This window comes from Cyanistes caeruleus, chromosome 3 (assembly GCF_971803275.1).
Source record: "Cyanistes caeruleus chromosome 3, bCyaCae1.hap1.1, whole genome shotgun sequence".
NCBI classification, from domain to species: domain Eukaryota; kingdom Metazoa; phylum Chordata; class Aves; order Passeriformes; family Paridae; genus Cyanistes; species Cyanistes caeruleus.
Window position 1 is genome coordinate 66907842 of NC_141703.1, and position 23544 is coordinate 66931385.

Sequence of the window (23544 nt, forward strand, 5' to 3'; positions counted from 1 at the left end):
TTTAGAAAAATCACCTTTGGTCCTACAGAAAATGCAGCTGAATTTCTGCGTCTCCTGCATGTGGCAAGTAGTGCAGACACCTAACTTTCCCTGCTGCTCAAGAACAGCAGAGCAAATGGAAGAACAGGAGAAATCAGTATGTGAGAACTTCAGGACCAACAAAAATTTACAGAAGCAGAGATGGCCTTACTGAAGACCAGAAAATCCATCTTCTTTTTTTTTTTTTTTCTAACTTGAAAATATATTTTTATTTATAAAAGAACACAAATGACATTCTAATTCCAAAAGGATGGATGTTTGCATCCACTTAAGCTTGCAAACAAAACTATATTACAGCTTAACTTCTGTTGCTTCTGTAGTGCATGTGCCATTGCAGAAAAACTGGAATACAAGAGGAAGTCAAGGAATAAAATATCAATTGAGGCTTTGTGAAGGCATTGTTAAAATCTTGCCATCTGTGAAGGGGTGAGGTTTAATATTTCTTCCATCTGCAATTCAATGAACTTGTACCGATGCAAATCTGATTAAACTAAAGGGGTAGTCACTTCCAATTATTTTTATTAATGACCATGGATATAATCACTGTAAACATAGAGTTTCTGACACTTAATAGAAAGGTTTGACCTTGTAAAGCTTAAACCCATTAGTTCATTTAGCTTGGCCTCCTGTCTGTCTAATGTGTTGAAAACAGAATTTGGTGTTTGGCTTCAATATCCTTCCCAGAAACTCACCCTGTATTGACTAGGAGACAAAAATTTAAAAAAAAACATGATGCATGAAAATCATATGGTTAACTTCTAATTTGAATTTGTCTGTCCTCACATTCTTCTTGTGCTTTTTTTCTGGAATTAAGAGATTTTCACTGTCAGATACCACTGCATTCTGATAGAACTATTTATCAAGTTTGGGTTATTTAGATAGGCAAAATTACTGCTCCTCACTGTGTTATTGCTTTATCCAATACATAAACAATTACTTTAGCTGTTTTTTGAAACCTCTCAATTTTTTAAAAAAGGATGTCAAAGCTGTCTCCAACATCCTTGCCTGTTTATTATTTCCCTGACATATCCGTAGAGATCAAATTACACAGCATTTTTTCCACAGCATTACACAGCTAGTTCTTTACCCAGACCGTTTTGGAATCAATGGCTTCACAATCACATCATCTTTTCAAAGGATGCAGTCACTCACCTGAAGAAGGAATGAGTTTTACGTCCTAAGGGCAGGGGCTCTTTGGCTGGATGGAGGGCAGGCAAGTCCAGGAAAGTTGCTGATTATAGGGAAGAAAATTGATTCTAAGGAAAGCTTTAAAATCCCTTTCTGGCTGTCCTGGGGCAGCATTTTGGATTTTGAGATTGGCAATTCAGCAGTGTTGAAATGGAGGAGCAGCAAGAGCAGGAAGGAGCAGGCTTTTGGGTGGGAAGTGAGTAGCATGTGCCTCCTATTTGTCGGGATGGTATCCTGTGGGGTTTGTTGTGGATTCACAGTGATACTGCCCTGATAGCTTCTATCATATTTTTAGTATGTTTCTAGTAACGCCAATGAAAAAAAGGTGCATTTTAGGTGGAAAATCTCTTTCATATATTCCAGTCAATCAGCCTCTTGAAAATCCATTTAAAGAGCAAATCATGGGCTTCTGAAAAGAGGGGCAAGAAAATCTTAAAAGCACGAAATTCAGTGATTTGGAATAAAGGAAGCTTAAAACAGACAACATCTGTTGTTTTCAATCCCATGGGATTTTCTACTTTTTTTTTTTTTTTTTTTTTTCCAAATCCCAGCCCTTAATGAAGAACAATGTCAGATTTAGAAAGGAAAAGAAATGATTTATACAAAATTAGAAATGTGTCTGGAAATCTGAAATCCTTGAGTATGTAAACTAGTATGTGCTCCAGATCTGTCTTTGCTAATGGAGAGAGGTCCAAGTATTGTGTCATCACAACAGTTTACAAGTGCTACCATATATTTAATCAGTCTACAATGGGATAAATATTTGTTGGAGAAAAAGAATTTCAATTTAATTTTTAATGGTCACAGCCGGATGCAGAATTGGACCCAGAGGCTAAGTGGAATTGCTATGGCATATACAATAGCATAGGCTGCTTAAAATAGTTCTGGGATCTCACAATTTCAGGGAAATGCAAAATGTTTCAAAGAATAACCAGGATTATTAAGATACTACTAGAAATAGCTTTTTATAGTCAACAGGTTTTTTAATACTGTATTTCAGCATACTAAATAGATGCATATGTAAACCACCTTCTGTCAAAATAACTTCTGATATAAACTTTGTTTTCCTAAAGTTCTGGAAAACTTCAAAGCAGTTCTGAGACATCCACACAGCACTAGCGATCTTGTGCACCCATTTGCAAAGACTTGTAAACTGCAGGTCGTGCTAACCTTAGGGAGCTTTCACTGTTTGCTGTTCACAGGTACACAGCTGGGCTGCTGAAACTCTGTCCCAGGGAAAAAGATTTTGAAGGATGACTGCAGGGCCTTCTCAGAGCTGGTGGAGCCGTTGTATTTCCCTCCCTGGACATGTGCATGAAGGACCATGCAATAGAGCTCTTTGCTTCTATCCTCCCTCTTCCACCCAGTAATTACAGTGTTGTTTGCCAAGCCAAATGAAGAGCTGGCAGGGGAAACTGCACATGGTGCTCAGCAAGTCCTTCCCCTTGCACATATGTACTGTTACATGCCTATAGCAATAATAATTCTAATTTGTCCATTTGCTGCACTGAGGAGTGCTTTCAAGATACACATCTCTCTTAAGCTCCTTCACAGAGCCTTTACAAGCAGCATGAGTATGGAAAGAATTCAACAGCTCTGGAGTGCATCACAGATAGGTTTGTTAAAGCAGTGTGTATGGTGTTCTTTGGAAGTGGACTATGAAGTAATGAAAAAATTTAGTCATGTAACTTTAGCTTTGATTTACATTCTTATTAATGCTGCTACTACATCTCTGATACAGCTGAGTTGAAGTGGTACAATGGAGGATTAGCTTGATTCCTAGCTTTATTAATGATGTTGATACTGTTATTTTATTAAGGTTCTTGTTATTTTTGCTTATCTTGGACTGCTCTGAGAGGTTTTCTATGCAAGTAAAAAGAAGGGGCATGAACTCTGTGGTAAATCCACTGACTCAGTTTAATATTGACAGCTTTATCTGGACTTAAGCCACTGTATATAGGATCCAAATCTGAGCTGACTTCTGACTGTGAGCACGTAGGAATTTTTTTGTGTTATGGTTTTTGGTGTGTGTGTGAATTTGGTAGTGTTTCAATGTTTGCAGTAGTCTTTTAAGTCTAGATGGTTTAAGGTTCATTCACTGTGTGAGCTGGCCATCTGGTCTCGGTAATTGCAAATTCACTTCCAGAATTAACGAACTGTTCCTGTGTTCTTGCATTTCTCTGAAATGCCTCTGGGCAACTGTTCTTTCCTCACATGGAAAAGTCACAGCAGCTGTGGGATTCACGAGGACCTCAGTGCTTGTCTCTTGCTACACTTCTGGCAGCAAACAGCAAAGTGCAAATAAGTTTTCTAACTGCCTAATAACTGCAAAGCCATTAAGTGTAAATTCTGTGACACCTGAAAAAAAACCCAACAAACCACTTGCTTTAGAAGACCCCTAATGGGATTAGAGACTGTGTGAACACCTGGGGCCGCTCTCAGGGCCGCCTACCTGGAACATTAGAGATAAGGACCCAGCTTTTCCTTGAGCGTTGGCCAGAGAGGCTGCAAGCTGTCCAGTGGAGCTGGAAGTGTGAGGTGGGGATGTGCTTCCACATTTCCAAGCACCCCCCTACCCCCCTCCCTACTAGTTGCCTTCATAAAGTGGAAGAACACTCATGCCACTTCCCACATTTTTCTTTTGCTAACAAACCACCAGACTTATGTTTTCTTAACAAAAAAAAAAAAAAAAAAAAGTTTTCTTAGTGAATGCAGGCAGCTCTGTCTTAATTTATTTACCCTCCTTTGATAAAGGACCAGTCCCAACAAGAGCCCCAGACAGTGCACACTGCTCCCAGCACACTGGTTGGTGTGCAGGGTGTGCTGTACCTTTCCCAAAGTGTGTGTTGGTCTCCTCCTGCTCTGGAGCTGCTGTCACAGCATGAGCACCCCTGTGGCATCCCTGCCCGCTGCATCGGGACAAACCAAGTGCCACAGGCCAAGGGTCCCCATCACGCCCTGCTGGGAGGGCTGTCAGCCTCAGCCCACCCGGCCAGGGGGCATCAACCCAGTCTCCTGCACTGAGGTACTTAGCAACAGCTTCCACTAAATATCCTTATGAAATGCAAAAGCCAAAATCCTCTTCTTCCACACTGAACTGCCCAAGTTGTGCACTTGAACACAAACGACCTGATCACCAGTTTCCTGTAAAACCAGTTTCCTGTTCCATCGAGGACACAGTGGCACACTCGCATTTTGCATCATACCTTAATGCTTTTGAGATGTCTGATCACCAATCAGAAGGTACTTAAACCCGTATTCCCCAGTCTTAATCGAATGTTTCACCACAAGGTTGCCAAGTACTTGAGAGTAATACAAGACAAATAAATATACATTTTTACCTAGGTCATTGGTTTTTATTGGGCTGCCCTGAAATTTCATTTTAGGAATTGTGTGACATTTATGCTGTTTAATGATCTGTGGCACAAGTGTGGAACATGACAGAGGTTGCAGAAGACACAAAAGTATTTAATTCAGATGGCAGAAAATAAAGGAACTTCAAATGGGACATAATTAATCTAGGTTTATGCATAGCACAATACCAGATGAAATTCAGCATTGCAAAAAGCAGGGCAATCAATAGCTGTGAAGAGTAATCTGATCTACATTGACTCTTGGTAGTTTTCTAGATAAGCTGTCACAAGCTTGCAAGAGGACATTTAGATGTGATTCCCAGCCTTAGGCTCTGTAGGGGCCATGTTCCTGTGCCTCCTGTGGAAGTCCATGTTTGATGTATCCCTTAGAGCACAGCTCTGGACAGGTTTCCTCTCCTGATTTCCAGCTGTTTCCCTGTGTCCCTCACAGAGGGGTGGGATATAATCTCTGAATAACCAGTGAAGCCCCGTTTGGAGTTAAACTGGAGAAACTGAGTATTGCTTCTTTTTGTTATACTAGCCCTATGTGTTTTTCAGTGTACTGAGATTTTTTTCCCCACAAGCCAGCCTCCACGGTGTTTTTCTGTGCACACGTGTTTGATGCTGCAGTTCTCCAGCAAACGCTGCTCATTAAATCCCCCTCATGCTTGGCATCCTTTCTGTTGACTGCTACAGCTTGTCAGGCTCCAGTGAGTGATAATTCAAAAAGCACAATTGATTTTAAAAGCGACCCATTAAATCTGGCTAATTTGGGCTTGTCACAGAGCTTCCCTCCAGCCAGCTTTAGCTTCTCGTTTTTCTGATCATCCTCCTCATCCATCTCCTCCTCAGGTTTCCAGTCGGTGGGCAGAGCTGGCTACCCACAGCAGGTCCTGCTGCTCCCACTGGCCTGCCAGGACTCGCTGCACCAAGGAAGTGTTAAGATTTTAGTGTCGGAAGGAATTATGTCCCGTTTTTGGTGCTTCCCATTCCTCATCTCCTCCCCGCTGGATTGTGACGGCGGGGGCCAGGGCAGGCATAAGGGCTTCACGGCCTCTAGTGGGCAATGGCCAGAGCTGCAGGACTTCCCGGCCAGGGAAAACTGGCTTTTTTTGTAAATGGAACTGTTTACCCTGGTTTCCTATGGAAACGAGGCTCGTGCGAACACTCCCTCTGTGTGCGCTGTCTCCACGCCCTCGGCGGCTCCTGATTTCAGGCTGATTTGCCAGAGGTGCGGGGATTTCACAAGCAGTGCCTCCGGCCTTTGTGTCAATAGGCGTGCCTGTGTCGAGGGGGAGCTTTAACAGCGCTGTTTCCTAACCGCGAGATCATCATTGTACAGCTTCACGCGGTACAAGACACCAAAAACAACGGCAGCAGAGAGGGCTTGCGTGTATGGGAAAAGCTGCTTTGAAATCCCCTGTGAGTCACATTTGTACCCATAGAAATCCTGGCCCTTCATTTTGTTTGATAATTTGGTTATTGGAGACTTTAAAAACGTGTCTTTTCTATGACACTGTCAGGTAGTCCTGCTGGGAAGGGAGAAGGGACACTCCAGGTTGTTGTGTCTACCCAGACCATCACAGCACACTGCCTGCTTTCTTGCTTATAAACCTAGACTGTTGCTTGAAAGACCCAAATCTTGTATTTTCTTTCTGTTTTTAGCTTCCCTATTTAGACTGGTTTATAACAGCAGTCATTAAATATAACAAATAAAAATGAAGCTCAGAGATGGATTCTTTATCAGAGTTCAGAGAAGCAGTTTCCATATGTCAGTAGGAACAAAGGATTTAATTTAAAACTTAAACTTTCACTTTACACTTAAAACTTTCCTGCGAAGTGGCTGCACACGTGATACCATTTCTTCTCTTTGTTTTTGCTTGGCTGTATTAAAGATGGGAGAAAAGATACAGCTGGACTGCAGGCTCACTTTGGGTTAATCCAGCAAGCAGTCCTTCAAGTGAACAAACGGAAATGTGTTGTCTCCTTAATCATGTCTTGCTCCTTGCAGAATTTTTGTTTGAAAACTTCTGTCTCAAGCTGCAGGTTGAATGCCTTGATTTACTTAGAGCATATTTTTTAAAATACAATTAAATGGATTTAGATTGAAGTTGTAGGAAGTTGATCAGTAAGTGTCACTGAAGTGGTTAGGATGGGATTTTCATTTTAGATGCACATATTTCTCATGTGTTGGAAACACTTGAAATGACAGAATTACTGGTAATGACTTTTCTGAGTTCATATCACAAATGCCAAGCCTGCAAAGACTGAAAATTACTGACATGGAACCATTCTTCTTTGTCCTTGGATGCAGAGTATCTCAGAGAGGCTTTTTTTACCCTCTCATTTTCCCTAGAAGTGATTTTTGAAAACAAAACCGCAATGTGGCCTTTTAGTGCTAGGAAGACTTTGTTGCTTTTGCCAAGAGATTTAGAGGACAAGACCAAGTGTGGCATCATTCACCAAGTGTGGTATGCAGAAATAGGTGTAATTTGGACCATCTTAGGAGGTAGTAGAGTACTGTAAGTTAAATGAAATATTGCTGTCTCCAACTCTTCTGAAAAATCCTTTCTTTCTGTTCCCTTGTACTAATACTCTTCATTTCTAAAACCCAGTAGTGGCCTCTACCTTGGCTGCATTGGTTGTAAATGATAGTCTCACATGTCTGGGTACCTTCCCAGCACTGACATACATAATCAAGATCCTTATAACAAATCTCACTTTTCAGGAAATTACTTTGGGCGAATCCATCATCTTCTTTGCCCAAAGCTGCATAATGTACTGCCAGTTTTTGTTTTTCTTTCATTTTTTTCCCCCTCTGTAAATCATGCTAAAAGATCTGAAGGATAATGGTAATAGAAATATGTTTAGTAAAGTTTTTTGTGCATGTGTGTGTTGAAAGAAAATGATTTTGTCAATAGCATAACTGACCAAAGAAAAAAGTGTCAAGTTTTTTGGATTTCTGAAAGGTCAGGAAGACAATGTTTCATACCTCAGTCATGCTGAATTTTGCTCAAAAAGAATCTTTGCGTGCTTAAAAAATTAATTTTATATAATGAAATAGTCACCAACCAGACTCATTTGCTTTCTCTTAAGTCAGTGTGAGGATGAGAGCAGCATTGCTATCATGGAAAAATCATGCCCATTCCCCTAAGTGCTTCTTCAAAATAAACCTCTGATGTCTTGATTAAAGCCTGTTAAGCTCCAGAGCAGTTCCTCAGATGAGTGGTCAGCATGTAAGCATTTTTTCCTGCTGATGTTTGAGGCAAGTCTGTGCGTAAAAACTTTATTTTTTCTTTGTGGTTAGGGACAATTTTCTCCTGTGATAAGAAGTACTGTTCTTAATTTTAACAAATCTCACCCTAAAATATCTGGGAAATGCATGATACTCTGTGAGAGGTGTGAGTGGCGCTGGCTTTGTTGCAGGAGGTTTTATGTAGATGGATGTGTTGTGAAAAACTCATGTTTACAGTGGAAGTGAAGGAGGAGGTGCTGGGATATTTGTGTACTCTCAAGCTCCAGTCTGCAGTTGTAAAGGTAGTAAAAAAACTAGTACCAGGAGAGCCGCTTTGTGGAGGATCTGCTTGTCTCTTATCCTAAGTATGGCTGTGAATTTTTGCATGTAAATGTAAGAGCTGAGTTGCCATAGGGTATTTAAGGCCTTCACTCAACAAATACGCTTTCTATGAAGGGGCTTTTGACGCTGGAGATGTTCTGGCCATAATTTTAAAATGTCTGCATTTAGATGCTGTTATTTGTTTCTGACCTGGAAATGTATTTTGGTCAGGCCTTAAGAAAATTAGTATCAGTATCACATCAACTTTGAGATTCCATATATCCTATGGAATTATCTTGACATATTTAACATAGTCTCAGATGCTGCTTCCTCATAAAGAGATGTTTGGGGAGATAGCAGTCTAGTCAGATAAATTACCTGAAATAGTCACAGACCTGGCATTGAGATATGATGGTGATAAATCTGTACTTGGTGCTGTGACACAGTCATCTGCCTTTACTACTGCTGCTGTAAGAGACAAGAAATTTCACCCTGGGAAGTGACCATTCCTGTTACAGAAACTTCAGCAGTCCCACTAGAGCAGGATTTGGAAGGAGGCCCTTGAAGTCTTAGGCAGTACAGGATGTGTTCTCGGCCTTTTACTGTTCCCCAAGCCAGTGGTGCTCTAGCACTTGGCTGGGTATTTGTGGAACACTCTGTTTCCATATGTATTAGCGCTCGAAACCATTAAGTGTTCCACAGCTCTTTTACAAGAGGAGTAATTACATCCTGTTGGCAGAAATTACTCCTGCTGTTTAATTTGGAAACCATATTCTTTGCTTCCAGCCTTGTGTTGTTAGACAGCAAAGAGTGGCTGCATTTTCTGCCCAGGGTGGTAGCACTTTTCTCTGACATGTGCATAGGGGATGATAGCGATGGTGGTGCTGTCCCTCGGGATGACATTTCAGGTTTGTTAGTGAACAAGTTAATTTTAAGTGGTGCAGGCATATAGCTTCAGAAATCCAACTTTTATTCACAGCAACAAAAATATCTTTTCTAGCTCTCATTTCCCTGCACGCAGGATGCTAGGCCAGTCCCTGGGTACATTGGATCTTGAGGCAAATGCTGATGCTGAACTTTTCTATCTTACTCTGTCCTTTTAAAACCTTTTATGTACAGAGGGAAACTAGCACTGCAGATGATTATTGTCTACTAATGGTGTTTTTAATTACTGATTTTCAGGACACCAAATTAACTTTCTGCTGAAAACAAGAATTTTTTTTCCTCCCTTGAAGCAAGCCAGTGATTCATATTTTAACATAAACTTCTTAAAGTTTTGACTCATGCAGCAATTCCAAGAATTTTTATTTCTGAGGTCTTTGAAGCTTTTAACATACTAATGAAATACTGTGCCTCTGTCACCCACAAAGTGAACCTCCTGTTAAACAGGGTTTGCTGTCACTGAAGCATGGCAAGTGCTATTTTCAGGGGGTTTGAGATGCCATGCCACACAGTGTCCCCTCAGCAGGAGCGTTCAGCCGCACTGTCCCAGGCCCAGCCCGCAGGAGCACAGAGGCCGCTGGCCAGAGGTGCCACTGCATCGAGCGTGGCACCGCTGGTCCTTGGGATAGGAAAAATATTGGGAGCTTGCTGAAGAGCATTTGGAATCAGGATGGAATTTATCAGCTGATCAGTTTGATCAAACCGAAGGGAATTGTGTAAGGCCGGGCTCTGGGAGCCCCTGCTTTGCCCGTAGACGACCAGCAGATCGGCAGTCCTTTGGTCGCGTGATGAGTAAAGCAGAGAGGCTCTGCTTGGCTTTCATAAGTGAGACTCAAGCTGTAGAGTCCAGAGCTGAAAAACATTTATGTTGGCTATTAAAGGGAACACATGTGACACAGAGATATGCCATGTTGACTCCAGAGATTTTCCAGCAGAAGAAAAAACTAAATGAGGATCAAATATAAATGAAAGAGGTTTTTTCTGAAAAGTAAGTTAGGTAATGCATATTTTGATTCTTTGAAGAATGTGTTTGATATTAAAATGCAAAAGTGTATGGTTTTCTCATTAGGTAGAAATTGCACAACTGTTCTGATTTACACAACAGTCACCATACTAAATGAATGACAAATAGTTAAGGATCTGTTTGGAAAATAGCAGTCAGAGGTAAGAGCATCTACTGTATGAAAGCTGCCCAGGGGAAAATCTCCCACTCAACATATTACAGTTTTCTGTTTTAGATAAGAAGTTTCCAATTTGGTTTTTTATTTTGATTTTTCCTCAAAATAACCATTTTGACGCAGAGTTTCAAATAGTAATAACCCAGTATTATTTTTCCTTTCCCCTTGTCTTCTTGATGAAAATGATGCAGGACTTCATGTTCCCTCATCTCTATAACGTATCAAATTCCATCATCTTTGGGAGAAAATATGAGTGTGTTTCTAGGAGAAACCTGAAAACAGGGTTTGTCCATTCCTGGTAACACAAAGCAAAACCTTTGCTTCAAGTTTCCCACCAGAATCTGCCAGGATCAGCAGAGGACATGCAGTAAGAAAGTGGGATGAAAGGAAGGGGTCATGTTCCATGTGCCTTTCCTCTGCAGGCACCTCAGTTTGCAGTTGTACCGCGATTATCAGTGGTGTGGTAGCGTGATTAGGGAGCAGCAGCAGGAAATACTAGCAGAAACTGGGAGGCTGGCAGTTGGGAGCAACATAGGAGATCAAAGGCTTGAGTGTGTTTGCAGACTGGAGAATAATTGCAAGTCACTCCCAAAATATGGGCTGGTAGTGCAGCCTGGCCATTGGCTTTGTCAGGCAGTGTATTCCCATGGGAGAGGTGAGTACGTGGCACAGGGGGGCACATCTGCAGTGCTGCACTCAGTTCTTGTTCCCCATGATCCAGCCCCCATTCATCAGGGGATCAGAAAAGCTATTAGAGGGGAAATGGTTTGTTTTATCTAAGGAGACTGAAGCAGGGCTGTGCTGTAGTCTCCAGGATCCAGAGATCTCCTGGCTGGCCTTGTTGCCTTCAGCTGGATGATGAAAACTAATGAGGCGACCTTGAGCTGGAGAACCCGAGTGTAGCTCGGCAGTGGAGAAGTTTCAGCTGAAAATGGATGTTCAGACTATCAGAGAAGGAAGGCTGCAGAGCAGTGGTGCAGAGGATCTGTAGGCAGAGACAAGTGCTTGTCCTCATAGACAAGCATCTTCACCTTGCTCACCTTTCCATCAGTGTCCTCATACCGGTTGTTTCTTCTCAGAGAACTCAAGGCTTTCCCACATCTGTCTCATGCATTCTGTCTTAGTAAAGCAAAATCTGATAGTAAGAAGAAATAATGTGTGCTGCTGTAGGGCTGTGTTCACAATTAGCAAAGTAGTGTGGCCCAATAAAAGATTTGCAGAGAGAAAAAGTCCTGATAAAGCTTCATCTCTGCTACCATATTTTGCTGCCTTATTGAGGATTTGCTCTAGTTTGAGCCTGTGAAATGAACACTCACCAGTGGTAGCAGCATCCCCTTTCATCTCCAAATAACTCAGTGCACTTTCTGGAACTAAAGCACATGGAGGATGATGTAGAATAGATATATTTATTTCCATCTGCAGCAAACTTTTTTTTTTTTTTTGCTATTCAGGTGATGGTTCTCAGTCTCAGGACAGAGAAAGAGGAATTCTTGCCCTCTGTACCACAAACATTACTCCAGACATTAAACAAAATGCTCTATAAAAGTCCTTGGAAGATCTCCATCCATATAGTGCATGTCACACTGTGCTGTTGACTATTTAATCTCTTTGGAAACCTTTGCTAGAGATTCAAATTTCTGTTATTATTCAAGTGGATATGTACTACTAATGGTTCTCATTTATGGATTTTCAAGTACATTTTAAAGGTCAAACAAGTAATTTTAATCGGTTATGTGGGGGTTTTTTGACAGCTGATAAGTACTGAATGTACCACAGCACCTGGAAAGCAGATTTGCTATATTTACCATTACATATTTGGATTGGGTGCAGGGATAGTGCTCTGCCCACACTCATTTCACTCTCCATCATCAAATTACTGGCACTGATCAACCAGTGCATCCACAGGAGAGCACTGTCGTTGCAGCACTTCAGATCTGAGTCACAGCTTGGATGGGGCCCAGGACCTGTGTCTTATGGCTGCTGGTTTAAAAAGTAGTAGCTGCATCAGAGTGGTGTTATCCTCGGCTCAGAACATTCCTGGCTACTTAATCCATACTGCTTTCTCCTGGGCTGCCAGGCTAGTAACCATTTGGAAATTAGTCTGGTGTGGTTGCTCTGAAATTCTTATGTGCAGGTCACTCATGCCATGGTGGTGGCGATCAAGGTGACAACTGTCTGTCCTCACTTACTGTCTGCAGAACTGAAAGCAAAGAAAGTGAGAATATTTTCAACAATATCAGTCATGGACTGGGAGCAAGGCTTGAGCTCGGGTGCTGTGGCATCAGCTTCTGTCAGGAGAACTAAAGGGCTGGCTGCAGTGCTTATGGGAGCAGCAATACCTACAGGGATGAGCAGAAAGGCTGACCCGCCCCAGAATGAAACAGAGACAATTCTTGAGCTTCAGGGAAAAAAGAGAGTCAAATTGGATCTGACAGAAGCCCACAAAGTCATCTATCACGTGGAAAAACTGAACTTGGGAGAACTGTGGGGCACGTAATGAAGTGATTAGAGAGTCGGAATAAATAGACAAAAGTGCTTTTTTTGGTGTTTTTCCACTGCATTTTTGGAACACGGTAGGGTAGGGTGGACAAGAGTCAAAAAGGGATACAATCCACTTACAGAAGTCTAGTGATGCAGTAGTCCAGCTCCAGCAGCTGGCAGGAGAAGCCCAAGGGTCCCAGCTTGCTGGGAGTCGAGCGGCACACTTGGTGAAGACCCATTGTTGGCACGTGCTGCTCTTGCAACTTCCCCAGTCAGAAGCCCAAGGAGTTCAGCAGCAGCTCAGCTGCTCTCCAGTGTGGACTGCAGTCAGGGGAACTCATGGGCTACCAGGACACAGGCAGCTGTTAGTAAGGAAGGAGTTGGTTTTAGCCTTGGCAGCACTTTAGCTGGGATGCAGCTCTTATCATAGAAGAGCCCTAGAGAAAACACCAGGATTTCACAGCCCATTCAGACTGTATCCAGATCTGTCCAGTCATTTTTCATTTCCACAGCACAGTTTCTTAAGAAGATCTGGAGGGTGGGGGATTAGAACAATTACCAGTTTACAGAAACTAGGCTCTGTTTTTCTGTTTTCATGGGAACAAAGTTCGTAGTGCTGTTTTTATGGTACCACCTTGCTTTTACACTCCACGCTTTGTTAAACATGGTAATGAGCTCAGTGCTGTGTAGTGCACTCAGTGCTGTGCAGAAAATAAAAGTATTTCCTGCCCACACTTCAGAGGAGCTGCTGTGATGGTAAAGTCTCTTTCAAGTTTAGGGCTGCTAGCCTAAACAGTATGTACACTGGGCTGGTCTGTCAGAAAGCTCTGTATTGCGAATGTAAATTTATCTTTGTAAGAATGACAAGCTCCTGGTCAAAGCACAGCACTATATAAAGCAGTTCATCGAGGCAGCGGGTTTTACCATATCCCCCCCTCCCCATGGAACAGAGAGGAGTTTTGTATTACATTAATCAGCATCCAAGCCCTGAAGGTCACAATTATCTGGCCACTATTTTTCAGTATTAGTGATTTTAGTACATGATTAACTTTCATGTGTGCATCATTAAGATGAGGAATTGTTTTTGAAGTTTCAAATAGAGCAGCAGGTCTTAGCTGTAGTATTTGCCATACTTGCTGAGCCACTCTTAAAAGGGATGATTTATAGAAAATCCAGCTGTGAGTTTTCGTTTCTTCAAGAGCAGGAGGCGGGACTAGAAACCAACCTAAAACCAAGCGGAGCATTGATCAGAGTAGAAATGATGTAGAGCACAGCTCCGCAGACAACAGCTAAGCATCGTGGAAGTATTAGCTGGCAGCGATAAGGAGGCGGAAGCAGAGCTCGGTGACAGAGGAGCCATCTGTCAGGAACTGGGAATCCGATTTCAGGAGAGCAGAAAATGAAGTAAAGAAGAAAGTGATTTTGGTTCAGAGGTGCAGTGGAGCCCAAGGATATCTGTGGACAGTAAGTTTCTGTACTGGAGCAGGGATGTTTAATACAGCAGCTAATACTGTTTGAAAGGGCTTTTCAGTTTTGAAAACAGACATAAGTAGCTCCTGTATTAAATGGCTTTTACTTAAAGTTTTTATTTATTTGTAAGATGTAAATAAGCTTATCTGTTTAAGGTGTTTGTTTAAAAAGTGGTAAACAAACTTTAAAACTGCTGGTGTCCCTTACTTCAGAGGGTGCATTTTTTTGTTTAATAAGGTCACCTCCTGTCGAGGATAAGGTTTGCTTATAACCTTTCAGAAAAATATCTTAGAAGAAAAGGCTGTTTTGGCCCCAGCTGCGAGGTGAAGAAGGGTAGGCAAGAATATTTTTTCTGGAAAGGGGAAAGGAGTTCCCACCCAAATAGATCTAAACTAACTGGAACTACAGTGTATAAACACCCCGGGGCTAAATCCTACCCTCAGTTACACTGTTGTAAGTCAGGTTTAAGTCTACTGTAGTTAATAAAATTGCTCCTGATTTAATTAAGGATAGAATTTGGTTGCACATTTCTTAATAATGAAAAAGCCCCATGGTTCTTTCCAAAGTGCATTTTATACTAACAGATTATTAAGGACTTGCTTGAAAATATGTTGAAATTAATTGAAAACTCACACTGTGATGCATCTTTTGTCATATACTTGTATCTTCCTTTGAAATTAGCACAAAAGCCAGCATGAGATATTGTAAGCAATCCTATTATTTCTTGTTAGCAGGTTCTCAGATAAGGTTTGCATTGCTCATAATTTCATGCTCGTTTCACTTCAGTGGCTTGTATTTGGGGTGATATGCTTTAATCCTAAAAAGGTTTGTGGAGCTCCAGCTGGGAGCGGTAAGATGATATTATCTGTAGCAGAAAAGTGTCAAAGTTCTGTACAAGACCCCAGACTGTCTGATTGGGAGTGAAACTGTTCTAACATAAACTGTACAGAAAAATTACTCTTGTTGCTGTGGTTTTAGTGTACGAGTTAGAAGCAGAAGCATTGGCTGCTGACTGAGGAAAAAAAACCCAAAAAGTAAAACCCACTCACTATTATGGCCCAATATGGATGACAAAACACTGTAGCATGTGTGGGAAAATGGCTGCAGTCCAATGTCTGGAACCATTTATCTTCTGGTAGAGTCTGGAAGATGACTGTTTTATGTATTTTACAGAAATCCCTGCTGATTGATTTCATTTACGTAGGAGGAGGGGTCACAGTGACTGATGGCAGGGACAACTGGGGCAAAAAGTGGATTCTTTGCATTATCCTGACATCCTGTTCTGGTTGAGGTTATTGGCACCTTTTGAAGGGACCATGCTGGACATGTCTTGCTGCTGCATTTGCTACTGCACACAGCCAGAGGTTTGCTGCTTTTTTCTGGGTCTCAGCAAGCTGAGAGTTGCAAGTTGTGCTTCTGCTAGTGCCAGGCATCTTCTGGAAATTATGATTTGCAGAGGTTTGAAGCGGAATGGACAGAAATGGGTACAGGTCTCTGTAACCTGCCAAAAGCTTGGCTGGTGGTGGGTGCTGATACTGAAGAGGGAGGAAAGACTTCATTAAAGGTCTGGGGGGAAAGTCTGTTTTCAGTGTGAGAGGCTTGAAGAAATAGCTTGCCCCTCTTGAGCACATGAAATGTGTATGCTAGGGTGATGATACTTATTTTTCTGACATTTGTTGCTAAAATAGCCACAATTACTGTCAATTTTTTATTTATATAAAGAGCTTGCCAGCACATTAGAAACAACAGAGATGTGCTGTACATTAGTGTTATTCATGTATCTCTCTGTTATTTTTATGTGTGCTCTGACGGCCTGTCTGTCAAGGTGTTTGCCTTCAAATCAATTCAGCTCACATCACAGCATGACAGGCACTTGTTATATACCAGGCATGTCTACAAGGCATTTGCTTTCATGTTGCAGGGAATGAGTGCCAAGATTTTCATATGATGAAACAAGAGGGTGGAGGATATGTTTTCTAGTCAGTAAGTACTCTGCTACTGTGCTAACAAAAACAGAAAGGAAAATGGATTTTTCAATTGACAATACTACTTCATTTGGTACCCTTTAGGCTCTTCACAGGGTCCTATACTAATGATTACAATGTCAAGTCTAGTGCAGGATCACATAACAAACCTGGGGAAAGGGAAAATTGTTGTGTGTCCTCCATCCAGTTTCCCAGACATAACCACTTAGTACAGTCAAGATGATTTTCATTGACAGAGAGAGTGAAAAAGAAAGGGAGAGAGAGAGATAGAGAGAGGAAGGAGGAAAGGAAAGGAAAGGAAAGGAAAGGAAAGGAAAGGAAAGGAAAGGAAAGGAAAGGAAAGGAAAGGAAAGGAAAGGAAAGGAAAGGAAAGGAAAGGAAAGGAAAGGAAAGGAAAGGAAAGGAAAGGAAAGGAAAGGAAAGGAAAGGAAAGGAAAGGAAAGGAAAGGAAAGGAAAGGAAAGGAAAGGAAAGGAAAGGAAAGGAAAGGAAAGGAAAGGAAAGGAAAGGAAAGGAAAGGAAAGGGAAAGGAAAGGAAAGGAACGGGAAAGGAAAGGAAAGGAACGGGAAAGGGAAAGGGAAAGGGAAAGGGAAAGGGAAAGGGAAAGGAAGGAAAGGAAAGATATGTAATGTACCCTAACTGCTGAGGAAGTTTCCTATATTTACTAAGTATTTTTGTCAGAGCAGTAGGAGCAGTTAAGCACTGTGCCTGAACAGCATCCCAGTAATAAACTCAGCATCACCTCTCTCCTGGACAGCACCCTGCCATGCACTGTCATTCAGCCCACTCGGGTTCTTCAGTCTCACTGCTCCTCATGCCATCTTGACATGCACTCATTTTCTGTCTCTGTGTTTTGAGGATGTTCCTATGGCTATCAGACATTTTGTTTAGTAAAAACATGTGTTGACTTTGGATTTGGATTTGTAAGTTTACAAGAATTTAGATTAATTGTTACCTTTTCTATTTCCTTAATTTCCTTCACTTCCTTTTCACACACTACATGTTTTGGTTATCCTCCCACAGAGCATTTCCCTGTTGGCACCCTCACAGAGGGATAGCTGCTTTTGCTCTTCATTAATTTAGTTTGAGCCTCTCCTGCTTTTTGGTATCTATAACTCAAGAGGACAGTGGGTATTCAGGGGAAGGTACCAATTACCTTCCTTGGTAATTGCCTGATGATCCAGAATGAATTTAGTGCTCCAGTTACTTTTTTAGATCTGTCTTTATCATGGGGTCGTTGATGGGGTCTCTTCCTTGAGAGAGAGAGTGGTGGTAAACAGATCCACTCTAAGTCCAGCGTCTCCCTTTAATCTTGAATTTGGGCAGGAAAGGAAAACAGTGGTCTAAGCTGATGCAAGTTTGTTTTCCATCCAATGGGACTGCATTCTCCTAGTAATTTGGAGCACATTTGAGGACTTTTAGCCCTTGATCATTCCTCTTCCATGAGAATTGGTAGGGTGGTGTGCTCCGGCTCCAGCCTTTTAGTCTGCTGCCCATGCAGTCCCTACATTTTTATTAGTCAGCTCTTAAATCTCTTCATTACACAGAATTGTTTTTCATGTGGCCACCACAAAAGAGGTGCAAGTTCTTACAAATAAATCTTACAAATAAAATATCTCAGGCCATATTTTAGGCATGTTGCATATCATCCCATGTTTAAAATTTTGTCCGTTTGTACTTTGTAATACAGCACATGACAAGCATGGGGCGGGTGGTAAAGCTACAGCTGCCTCTTGTTTTCTTATCAGATATTGATAAAAACAGTAAATTAGATTAAACAAGAAAACAAAAAAAAAAAGGTGCACTGTAGGCCGTGGAACATTATGAAACCACCCACTGAATGTCTGCGCAAGACATACGGCAACAGCCAAGCTGTTATGTACTAAACGAGTCCAGAGTGGGGGCCAACTGAATGCAATGCGTAAGTGATTTACTTACTCATTTATAACCCTAACCTAGAATCGTGATTGTTTGCTTTCCATAAAAAGGATGGCTTTATGTGACCCTTTAAAGCCTTCAGCATTAAGTGGCATTAAGCTGATGGCTACTTGTTTTGTACCTTCAGTGAAAAATTATGCATAAATCAAGTATGCTTTCCTTGTAATGCACTCATAATCCTCACAAGCAAAACTCCCACTCAAAACCAGTGATCAAACATGGTTTCTTGAACTCAGAAAGGTCACCTCATAAAAAAATATGGAGGTATCATATTCAGGCCACCCAGGCAATTTTTTTTTTTTTTTTTTTTTTTTTTTTTTGGCTGGGACATTACTTTAATTAAGTCATTGTAAGGTTAAAATAATAATAGGGTTCTGATGTAAGCAGATAAAAGACAGGGAAGCTACATGAAATTCAGTTTCCATCCACCAAACACATCTAGAAGAGATAAGCTCACTTGCTGTTTAAACATTTTGCACAGGGACAGACAGGATGGGCTGAGGTTGAGTCCTGAGTGTTCCAGGGTTTATGTATTTAAATTAATCCCTTAGCATTGTTTTTGTTCCTTAATTACCTCTGGTTTGTTGATTTATTGATGCTTTTGAAGGCAAGTAGACTCAGTAAAACAGAATTGCTTTGTGTCACGTAAAATTTCCTCTTATATCTGTGGATGCTATAGACAAAAGGAAAAGATTGATGAAGGGAACTTCTGTGGAGATGGTAAAACCAGTGGTAGATGTCTCTAAAAAGTGGAATTGAGTTACTGAATTGCAAATGAATGGAAGGTCTTGTGAAATCACTAATTAGGGCTGTCTTAGTTCTTGAAATCTGTCAGTGCATCCAACAGTTTGGGCAGAAGGAGCCTGGGAACCAGCAATCCTGCAAAAGGGGTTGGTGGCTGGAGCGTCTTCATGGAGTGCTGATGGGAGAAGTGATGCTGAACTTACCCCTTCAATGAAACACCTTCAATTCAAGGTGACTTTGTGGGAAATAGGAGCACTGGGTACTTCAGCACTTGTTATACAAGCTTTGAGCAGGGACAAAAACTGCAAATGGCAGTCCTTTGCCAGCCATGAGCACTGATATTCCATTGAAAAGTCACAGCATGGTCTCAACTGGCTTCATTTCAAGGAAATACTTGGAGATTACACCTACTTTCTGCTGCCCATGTCCTTGGGACCCCCATTTCTATACCTGAACTCCAGTTCCAGAAAGAGCCTCTGTGCTTTCTTTTCCAGCACAGCAGAGCATAGCATGGAGGCATTGCTCCTTCTGTATCTCTCCTGTGCCTGTGCATCCCAGCTGGTACACCTAGAGCAGCAGATGGGCCCTCACTTGCCACAGAAGAAGGGTTTAATAGACTTATAGATGCATAGAATGGTTTGGGTTGGAAGGGCCGTTAAAGATCATCTAATTCCAAATTCCTGCCATGAGCAGAGACACTGTTTACTAGATCAGGTTGCTCAAAGCCCCACCTAACGTGGTCTTGAGCACTGCCTGGGATGGGGCATCCACAACTCCTCTGGGCAAAAGATTCAGGAGATTTGTTCAGGAGATATTTAGTTTGTCACATCCCTCCACCAGTGACTAATGACCTGCATGAGCAGCTCTGTTGCATTAATTTGGTTTGCAAGAACATGTACACAAGATAACCAGACATGAATGTGGTTGATAGAGGCACAATGATTACCTCTCTTGCACTTCTGAACCACTGAATTCAAAATGCAGACTTATGTTAATATTTAGCACTTACATAGTGCATTTAATCTCCACAGACCTGCAGGAACGTGTCTAATTTGTACATCCAAATTAATAGAGGTAATCACACATAACAGTCAGTCTTTTCATCATTTAACCCAATGAGGAATGGAGACACTATTTTGTTTAGGCTATAATTGCTCATACATACCTGAAAATACCATCCTGTATTCTCAGTTTTTTGTAAGAACACCATGGGTTTGCAGTTACAAGACTATTTCAGACAGCTGCATAATGATTTATCTTCATTTTTAAACTGAGCTGTAAATTAGCAGGCTGACCCAGATCTCTGTGGGATATCTCCAAAGGAGTTTTTCAGTGAATTTAGATGCTAAGTGAGCTAAACCAGTTCATTTTAAAAAATTGTTTGAAAACGATCTTTCAGAAAATAGGGTCTTGAAGGCCTGGTACTTACAATGAGCATGCTTGCAGACCTCTGAGGCAGCAGTCAAACATCTTTATGTTTCATATTATTTATTTATATTACATTTATATTGTCCACACTAACTTCCAGAGCAAATTCAATAGACAGGTATAGTTCTGCCTTGATTCCTCAACCCTGGTTGCTATGGCATCCAAGTTGGGAAAATTATCTGCCAGCTTCAGGTGGCTGAGCACACAGGTAGGTGAAATATGAGCAGTAATTTAGGGCTAATTTTAAGCCATGAGGTGGTGTTCTGTGACCAGAAGGTATTGTCCACAGTTTTTCCAAAAAAGTGGCAAGAAGTTGTTAACATTGCCAGGAAACCTGGGCTTTATTTAGCTACAGTGAAATAAACAGCCTGCAGATGTACTGAGGGGCTCTGGTGGAAAGCTATGAAATAATTTAATGATCTGTTCAAATTAAATGCAGAATCAGAGATTAGAGGGGGCTGGCTCGTATCACCTATAGTCATGCTCAATAACATCTCGCTCTGTGATTTGTTCCACTCAGCTCTCTGGGCTTTTAATAGTTGTTGAATAAGGCAGCAGAACTTACTTTGCAGGTGAAAAACACATGCAGTGAGAATTGTAAGACCTGTGAGAAGAAAATCCTTTCTTATTTAGTCTTTAATCTTTAGTACTCAGAACTTGTCCCTTGAAGTCTGCATAATATAATACAAATAGGATCTTCAAATTCAATATTTTTTTAGTCTAAACTGTGTTCAGTATCCATATTCAAATGCTTTGGTTGAGTTTTAACTCCCATCCAATTGTCACTGTTTTAAATTACTTTTATAGCAAGAATAAATTTTCACTGAAAGCAGGGTTTTTTTGCAATATTTCTTTTCCAGTTAAAAAAAAGTACAAGAACAAAGACTATCAAACAAAATGCAAGTTGTCTAAAATCTCATAAAAGCTCTTACACAAGAATCTATCAAGCCTGGGAAAATATGTGTTCTTTTGTAAAAACATATTTTTCCTTGAAGTCATTGCTAGATTACAAAAGTTCACATAACATATTGGTATGTGTATGTGTTTATGTAAGACAGACCTCTGTATTTCACTTTCTGATGTCAGTGTTGCCTTGACAACTGTATTTTATTGATTAGTAGAATATATGTAATTTGGTTCAGAGCTGCATCATCTTACAAGGTCATTTTTCTTCACGAGAAGTTGATTCATTTCCTTATTCTCTGAGTAAAATTATTTTTCTGATATGAGAAATAACATTCTTTAGATCCTTTAGGGGGTATTTCTGTGTCTGTACTCAAAACCCAACAGAATTTGACAAAGACAAGCCGATAAAGTCATTAAATACATTTCTACTGATACATGCATTTCTTACTCAACTTGTTTTGCTGCATATGTTAACCTAGTATCTAATCTGTAACTTCACTGGTAACCAACTGGAGACTCTACCCATGCAATTCCAGTTATTAGGTGCCTTCAGGGTGCGTTTCCTCCAGAGATTTGAAGTTCCAAGTAGCAACACTTCTCAGACTCTCTTTGAATTAGATATTATTATAGAATTTATTTGACACTAAGATAAGCTGTGATGTGAAAAACTTCCCCCAAAGAGTAAATAGTACTGACAATAGCTCCTGAAATTGAGCTCTTATACCCTTATTCCACCCGTGGTAGGTTTGTCAGATCTATGGGTTAGTTCCTCACAGTGTCATTTAGCAAAACACTTGTCCCATCACCAGTCCTATTTCTGTGAGTGCTGGTCACGGTTATGAGAAGTTATGGTCCTGACCTGAAGAGTTTTAATTTTCACACAAACTGAGCAGGGGAGAGGATGGAAGGAGTAGGTGGGATGCTGTGTCTTGGCTCAGATGGTGCCATGGACTAATTATGTGCACAGCTGGAGGATCCACATAGCTGGGTTTTCCAGATCTCTTCCTACTTTGGTTTTGTCCTTTCCCCCTGTGTTTATTTGTCTCCTGGTTTATGAGTATCACAGGAGCCAAGAGCAGTCAGGGTGTGCAGCTTCCATGATGAAATCAGACAGGGGCACAACAAGAAAAAAAATAGAGAGGCCAAGGAGAAGGAGGAGGGGTACAAATAGTGGATGGGAAAGTAATGAAGGTCAGCCAGATGCTGATGTAAAATCTGTCTTTTTTTTTTTTTGAATGTACAACTGAAAACAGCCATCCCTGCAGTCCTAATGTTAACAATTTACGAATTACAGCAGTGATTGTATTTATATATCATCCAGAAGGTAAATGATGGGAATGGGTTGTCAGCACATGTAGGGAAACAAGTCTGAAAATCTCTAGCACTTTCTTTAAATATAATAGTTCCTGACAATTAAATACCCCGTTGGTTGCTATCTAAATATTTATCTTCAGTGAAATTACAAGAAGTCCACAGTCAGAGAAAACCCACGCTCTTCTGTTCTCTGTTGTAAATATTAAATTATGTTCTACTTTTGAAAAAGCAATTGGTTCCTAGGTCTATCCTGTTGTATTCTTCTGGATAACTTTGAAAAAAGAAAGAGAAAAGAGTCTGCCATTGATAGCAAGCAGGGACAAAAGGCACTGTTACTAAATTGTGATTTTGAAGGTTGTTTACTGTGCTAAGTCAGAGAGCATAATTTGGAATAATGTTTTTAATCTTTTGGATTAAAACAATCAGCAACAGGTCTTCCTAGCAATAAGGCCCCACCTAACACAGAGCCTCATTTTCTTGCAATGGTCTTACATGGATTTTCTAGGTCAGTCATTGGCAGCAGCAACACTAATTCATTCCAGATGCAAGTCAGGCTCACTGTAATTAACGATACCATGGTATTTGTCTGAAAAATCAAGGAACAGTGGCATTTACTAGAGAGACTATGTTTCTTATGGAGAACCCACTCCATTTAATTCAAGATTTAGGTACCTGGGATTAAGCAGATGGTCCAGTCAATATGTCACAACTGCTTAAATTCCTTATACAGTCTAAGGAGAGCAGGAGTTGCTTACTGAAAATATGAGGCAGATCTGTTCCTCTTCTCCATCTGTCCATCCATCCATCCATCCATCCATCCATCCATCCATCCATAAATCCATCCATCCATCCATCCATCCATCCAGCCACCTACCTCCCCAAGAATGATTCAGTCTACCTCATTCAAGTTAATACCTCTTCCACTGGGATTATAGAGGAACAATAGGAAATAAATGCTGGCAGCTCCATGCAGTTGGGTTTTACTCATTTGAAGATGGATGTGACTTATCTTCCTCTTGCAT

At 41.0% G+C, this 23544-nt stretch overlaps 1 protein-coding gene across 8 annotated transcripts in view; it reads left to right on the forward strand.

Moving 5' to 3' along the window:
- STARD13 (StAR related lipid transfer domain containing 13) overlaps window positions 1-23544 on the forward strand; it is a 284897-nt gene that overhangs the window by 198456 nt on the left and 62897 nt on the right. The window contains exon 1 of one of the 8 annotated variants that reach the window (XM_086881603.1): window positions 13947-14201. The exons of the other annotated variants lie outside the window; for them this stretch is intronic. The gene's annotated coding sequence lies outside the window, so the exon portion shown is untranslated. Of the gene's footprint in view, window positions 1-13946; window positions 14202-23544 lie in introns of those variants that run through there. 8 annotated transcript variants of the gene reach the window in all.